The following is a 7,250-nucleotide window of genomic DNA, read 5'->3' on the forward strand; positions in this document are numbered from 1 at the left end:
ACTGCTACCACTCCATACCCTCTCGCCAGAGTCCACCTGGATTGTCCCTACGTGAACGGGGAAGTCCAAGTCGCCGTCAGGGAAAAGCCTTTTCCCATGCCTGGAGTGCAACTTCTCCTAGGCAACGACTTGGTAGAAGACCTGCAACCGACCAACCTGACCGTCATGGACAAACCCCAGGTGTGTAACTCTGTGCCAAGTAACCCTATTCTTGAGTATGTTCCAGCAGAGGTTCAAGAGAGTGATGAAGTTTCTCCTCCGGTTCTCGTGACCACCCGTGCACAAGCCGCACGTCCACAGCCAGCTGACTCTACTGCTACCGCTGTCCCTCAAGACCCTCAGAAACTACCCCTGCATCTGACCAAGTTGGAGTTCCGTAAGTTGCAGAGGGAAGATCTTACTTTAACACCATTGTTTTTCCAGGCTGAGACTCAACCCGACAGTATTCCTGGGTTCTTCCTAGAGAACGACTTGCTCTACCGCAGATATAGACCCAGTAAACTGAAGGAGGAGGACGATTGGGCCAACATCGAACAACTTGTGATTCCCACCAGCCTGCGGCCCACTATTCTACACCTGGCCCATGGAGCATTCTCCCACTACGGCTTCAACAAGACTTACCATGGGATTCGTCAAGACTACTACTGGCCAGGTATGGTAAACAACGTCAAACAGTACGTAAAACAGTGTCATACATGTCAGATGGCAGGCAAACCGAACGTCTCCATTCCCAGAGCACCACTGATTCCCATACAGGTGCCTGCGGAACCTTTCCACAGACTCATAATAGACTGTGTTGGTCCTTTACCTCGGACCAGTTCAGGTAACGCCTACATCCTAACCATCCTGTGTCCTACCACCAGATTTCCCATAGCAGTTCCAGTGAAGAACATCACGGCTGCTACGGTTATCAAACATCTACTGAAGATCTTCACTCAATACGGATTTCCCAGGGAGATTCAAAGTGACTGTGGCACCAACTTCACCAGTGATCTCTTCAAAAGGACACTGGAGGAGTTCAACATCAAACAGGTATTGTCCAGCCCCTATCATCCTGCTTCACAGGGTTCTCTTGAACGTAGTCATCAGACCATCAAAGCACTCTTGAAAAAGTTTTGTAGTGAAACCTCAAAGGATTGGGATAAGCAGATTGACCTAATAATGTGTATTTTCAGAAGTCTCCCCAATGAGTCCCTAGGAGTATCTCCTTATGAGATGCTCTACGGCCGTAAGTGCCGTACTCCCCTTAAGGCTTTCAAAGACTCTCTCAGAGATGCCACCTTCAGTGAGCATCAGAATGTGCCCCAGTTTCTTCAAAACCTTCAACACATTCTAGAGAGAGTCCACCGCTTTGCTCATGATAATCTATTGAAAGCCCAGGTGAGAATGAAGACTCATTACGACCAGACCAGCAAAGTAAGAAAATTCAAGCCGGGAGACTTCGTCCTTGCTTATTTCCCTATCCCAGGTTCACCTTTACAAAACAGATTTTCAGGACCCTACTGCGTCAAAGAGTGCAGAAGCAACAACACATACGTCATAGAGACTCCAGATAGGCGGCGGAAGACCCAGCTGTGCCACGTCAACCTCCTGAAGCAATATAATGGTACTCCTCCCACTGTCTTGATTAATTGTTCTACCTTCACAGAACCCTACATCCACAGTGAGACCATCCCGGCTTCTTCTCCCGAAAGCACTGACAAGGAGTCGGCGCTTTCTAATTCCAAAATCCTTAATGATCTTCCCAAATGCTTTCAGGATAATAATCGTGCTCCTATGCCCTCTTCTAATTCCACTCTCACCTCGTCAGATAAGCCCTTCATCCTCCATGTCGACGCCAATGGTACCGACGTGGGTGGTGTCGTGATGCAGCAACGAGGCGAGAAGAATACACCTGTCAGCGACTACTGCTACAAGGATCTACGGAACAATTGGCAAGGAGCTACTCTTCCTCATCCTGAAGCTTCAGCACTTCACTCCACACCTGAAAAGTGCTCGGTCCACCATCAATACGGACCACACCACCCTACACCTCCTGCAGCACGCCCACTTCTCATCTCAACGTCTTCTACTATGGGCTTGCTACCTGCAGAAATTCAACCTGGAGACACGCTATACCAAGAGTCTGACAACATCTTAGCCCATGATCTCTCCAGAGTTTATGAAGTAGAAGCAACTCCATCCATTACTCCACCACATAACGACGTACTTCTTCCAGAACCGCAGGCTTCGGGGGAGAGTTGTGACGATAATCTCCTTCAAGAGATTGAGCCTGCTCTTCCCTCCATAATTACGTCTTCACAACTATATAAAAGACTATGGAAGAAATGTCCAACAACGACAACAAACACCAGCAAGGCTTGCCAGGGTGAGCAGAAACGTATGCAACCAGCCACCTGTTCGAACTCCAACCACCAAACTACCCGTTGATCGCTACGGCTCCGCTGATTGGTCGCCGGTCTGGCTGCACCTGCACTCGCCCCCAATACTACCTGATGTCTGGGGTCGCCCCAACATCAGTCCTCAGAATGTTCCGTGCTTTCGTAGCCAGCACTCCTCCCAGCTAGACGTTAGCGTGTACTGAGAGAGGTGGTGGCTTTAAGCCAATATTCCAGCACCTCCCACTTAACTTTTGTGTTGCACTTCTTATTATTTTGCCTTAACGTAACTTTTCATTGTGTCATCTAATTATTCTTATTATTTTGATTGATTTTATTATAAGAATTTGTTTGTCCATATTTTCATGTTTTGATTTATTTAACGTCATTAAAATTTCATTGTTAAAGTTTACTTGTGTTTTGTGTGTCTTCTCCTTACCTTACCACAGACGAAGTTCCAGTTTTTCTATTTTTTTTTATAACTATGTGACGAGGCCATACCCCTAGCCTTAAACAGCCGAACACCAACGCGTTACCGTCACAATATATATATATATATATATATATATATATATATATATATATATATATATATATATATATATATATATATATATATATATATATATATATATATATATATATATATAAACAGAGAGGGAGAGAGAGAGAGAGAGAGAGAGGAGCTGCTGTTCCCAATAGCGTGAATAATATAATTTAATTCACCTGGATCATTAGGGATATAAAGAGATAAACCTCATTTCAATCTAAAAAAAAGAACAAGAGACGTAATCACCACATACAAAATCCTTAAAAAGTAGATACAGCAGACAAGGACAGATTAGCTTGGGTGGTAGACATGAAGACAAGTAAAAATTATTGAACCTCAGAGTCATAAAAAAAATCTTTAATGTGTGTGGTGGACAGACGGATAAAAGATAAGAAACTAAAAGATAGAGAACAACTACATTCACAGCAGCATAAGTAACTGTCATAAAAATTATTAGCATTTATATTAACGTTAACGAACAACTTTGTCGATTCATCGGAATTTATTCAGGTGTTACTGTAGTGAGAATGGTGCTTATATTCACTGCTACACACGGGACAGAGGATATGACAGAAGGCTCTGAAACCATTTCCATCTACAAATACAGTAATGGGTGTAAAGACAGTTTGGTTCACAGACACACTACACCACGGTAGGGAGAGAGGGGAGAGGGGGGCGGTTATCTGAGTGGGGCTGAAGTGCCAATTTCTCACCCGTGTGTCATTTTAAGTGCCATTTCCGAGGCTAAAACGTTGTCAGGTGTCCAAGACGTCCAATAAACCAGGTTTATCTTGGTGAGCAGCTCGGGTGAGAGATGCGGCCTCGCTACCACCACTCTCCTGCCTCGCTTATTCTTGTTTTCCTGCTACAGATAATGGTATTAATATTATGCTGTAGCTCGCGTTAAGGCTCGAGTGAATAAGTAATCACCCGGGTGCTTGTTGGGCAGGGGTGTGTGTGTGTGTGTGTGTGTGTGTGTGTGTGTGTGTGTGTGTGTGTGTGTGTGTGTGTGTGCGTGTGTGTGTCTGTGTCTTACACTTTTTCTAGTAATATAAGGAACTTTTATATCAGTTTATCTTCAGATTTCAATCCTTCTATTTCTGATACTTTTAGAAAATCTAAAAGGTTAGGTTAGGTTAGGTCACAGGGGACACTAAAAAGCCCCGAAATCATCTCAAGATAGGTTAGGTTAGGTGGTGTGTGTGTATGTGTGTGTGTGAGCGCGTATGTGTGTGTGTGTTTGTATGTGTGTCTTACACTTATTCTAGTAATATAAGGAACTTTTATATCAGTTTATCTTCATATATCAATCCTTCTATTTCTGATACTTGTAGAGAATCTAACTTTAATTTTTAGATTTCACAGGATGAAAATTCCATGCTGGTAGTACTTACCTTTGCTCAGCTTGTGTATTTATGTTGTGGATCATTATTTATAATTCTTAAAGATTACTCCTGTATTTTATCATCTAGAATTTTCCTGTATTGGTACCCAATATATATACTTATCGCTGGAGATAGACAGTGATGTGACTTCCAGCTTCCAAATCTATCTCCTGCATCAGTTCTATGTCGAAAGAAAGAATAATTCAATTCTGTGTCGCTTCCTCGTCATTCTGCACTATAATTGTGGTCTCTTTTTCCCTGGGAATTTATTCGAATATTGCTACTTGACGACTCCTGGAGCTTGTAAAAATACTATTTCAATATTGAGCAGTTATTCTGTGTCCTTTTTCAACTTATTGGTTTTAGGTCAGCTGCAATGTTCACAGGTTAGACTCTTTTATCTTGGATAGGTCGTCTATTAACTATGCTTGTTACTTCTCAAATTTGCAATTCCTTCGACGTGACTCTGCTTCTTCTCTGTTAGGTATTCTCTCACTTAGTTCAGTAATCTCATGGTTATCCATCCAGTTTCTTAATTTTGTAACCTGTGTGCTTTGAGAGACCGGCTTTATTATAATCGTTAGTAAGCGTTAATAAAGACATGAAATAAATAAAGGCATAACAGGTGTCCCGAGATGTTTTTTTATATTGGTTCTTAAACAGTCATTCAGTGCAAACTTAGTACAGTGAATGAATCAGAACAGAAATAAGTTATCATTCTCAAGTCACAATCGACTTGGGAATGGTCCAGGACGGACCGAAACGTCGTCGTCCCTTCACCTTCTAGTGTGTGGTCTGGTCATCATACTTTAGCCACGTTATTGTGACTCATCGCCTGCATAGAGAAATAAGTTACATAGATGGTTTATAACTATGCCTAGAAAATGTGATAAATGAAGAGCTAGCTCCCTAGTGCCCCCTCAGATAACCACACGTTTTCCCATTCAACCTGTTCTTTCCAATATTACATTATATTTTGATGCCAAAATTGATTCACAAATTTCGTCTTAAAGACTATGGACCACTTCAGTAGTAAAGTGGTGATGAGGTTATCTTATCTTGAGGTTATCTTGAGATGATTTCGGGGCTTTAGTGTCCCCGCGGCCCGGTCCTCGACCAGGCCTCCACCCCCAGGAAGCAGCCCGTGACAGCTGACTAACACCCAGGTACCTATTTTACTGCTAGGTAACAGGGGCATAGGGTGAAAGAAACTCTGCCCATTATTTCTCGCCGGCGCCCAAGATCGAACCCGGGACCACAGGATCACAAGTCCAGTGACCTGTCCGCTCGGCCGACCGGCTCCCCACCGCTCCGGGGAGCGGCTCTGTCCGCTCTCCACCTCCCCTGAGGTGGAGAGAGGCGGCGGAGTACGAGAGATGCAGAGTGCGAAGGTGCGGAGATTGAAGAGAAAACCGCGTGAATGAAGCAAGCTGAGGAAGGGGATGTAGAGATGGTAGAAATGGGGACGACAATGGTGATGATGGTAGCACACCACACCGCTCCCTCCAGGCACCATTACATCCCACCATGGCCCTCCAGATAATAGCCCCGCTCACCCCACGACCATCTAATTTCCCTCCCTTTCTTTACATCCCTCTAATACCCTCCCCATCTCCCTCTACAGTTCTCTACGCAACCTCCTCCTTTCCCTCCAAATACCTCTATTTTTCCCTACATTCTTAAAGGCATCGCTTTTTTCCCCAAGTATAGATCACCATAGATCAGGGGAGCCGGTCGGCCGAGCAGACAGCACGCTGGACTTGTGATTCTGTGGTCCTGGGTTCGATCCCAGGCGCCGGCGAGAAATAATGGGCAGTTTCTTTCACCCTATGCCCCTGTTACCTAGCAGTAAAATAGGTACCTGGGTGTTAGTCAGCTGTCAGGGGCTGCTTCCTGGGGGTGGAGGCCTGGTCGAGGACCGGGCCGCGGGGACACTAAAAAGCCCCGAAATCTTCTCAAGATAACCTCAAGATAACCATGCACACTTCCCCTTCCCTTCATGCACTTACTCCCATCCTCATCAAACCTCCAGAAACCCTTTTTCTCCCTGCACTTGTCCCCAGTCACCTACTCCCTCCCTCTTCAAGCCTCCAAACAACCCCTTCGTCACTCCATAAGACTCCAGCCTCCAACCCCGTACCGCCACAGGCCCCTAGGAGGCTGGGGCGGGTACCTTCCGCTAGGATCCTTGAGACATGTTCCTCCACTGCTATCCAGGGATCTTCAACTAGTTGTAACCAATAGCATTTTCTCTGTCTGACTCTTGATGCGTTTTATCATATTGCTATGTCTCAAATTTATTTGTCAGTCTCTTCTCTGTCTCGCCCACTTCTCTCCTACTGTATCTCTCTCGCTCTCTCTTGTCCACGGAGTTGAGCCAGGTGCGGAACTTTGAGGATGTTGGTCTTGTACATAACAGTAAGACCACCAATGTCACGACGGTGTTACAGGCTCTGATGATCAGACCGTTTCCATCAGACTTGGGCAAGACTAGAGACTCTCTCTCTGTCTCTCTCTCACTCTCTCTCTCTCTCTCTCTCTCTCTCTCTCTCTCTCTCTCTCTCTCTCTCTCTCTCTCTCTCTCTCTCTCTCTCTCTCTCTGTCTCTCTGTCTCTCTGTCTCTCTCTCTCTCTCTCTCTCTCTCTCTCTCTCTCTCTCTCTCTCTCTCTCTCTCTCTCTCTCTCTCTCTCTCTCTCTCTCTCTCTCCCTCTCTCCCTCTCTCTCTCTCCCTCTCTCTCTCTCTCTCTCTCGCTCTCTCTCTCTCTCTCTCTCTCTCTCTCTCTCTCTCTCTCTCTCTCTCTCTCTCTCTCTCTCTCTCTCTCTCTCTCTCTCTCTCTCTCTCTCTCTCTCTCCCTCTCTCTCTCTCTCTCTCACTCTCTCTCTCTCTCTCTCTCTCTCTCTCTCTCTCTCTCTCTCTCTCTCTCTCTCTCTCTCTCT

The sequence above is a fragment of the Procambarus clarkii genome, chromosome 94, assembly GCF_040958095.1.
Source record: "Procambarus clarkii isolate CNS0578487 chromosome 94, FALCON_Pclarkii_2.0, whole genome shotgun sequence".
In the NCBI taxonomy this organism is placed as follows: domain Eukaryota; kingdom Metazoa; phylum Arthropoda; class Malacostraca; order Decapoda; family Cambaridae; genus Procambarus; species Procambarus clarkii.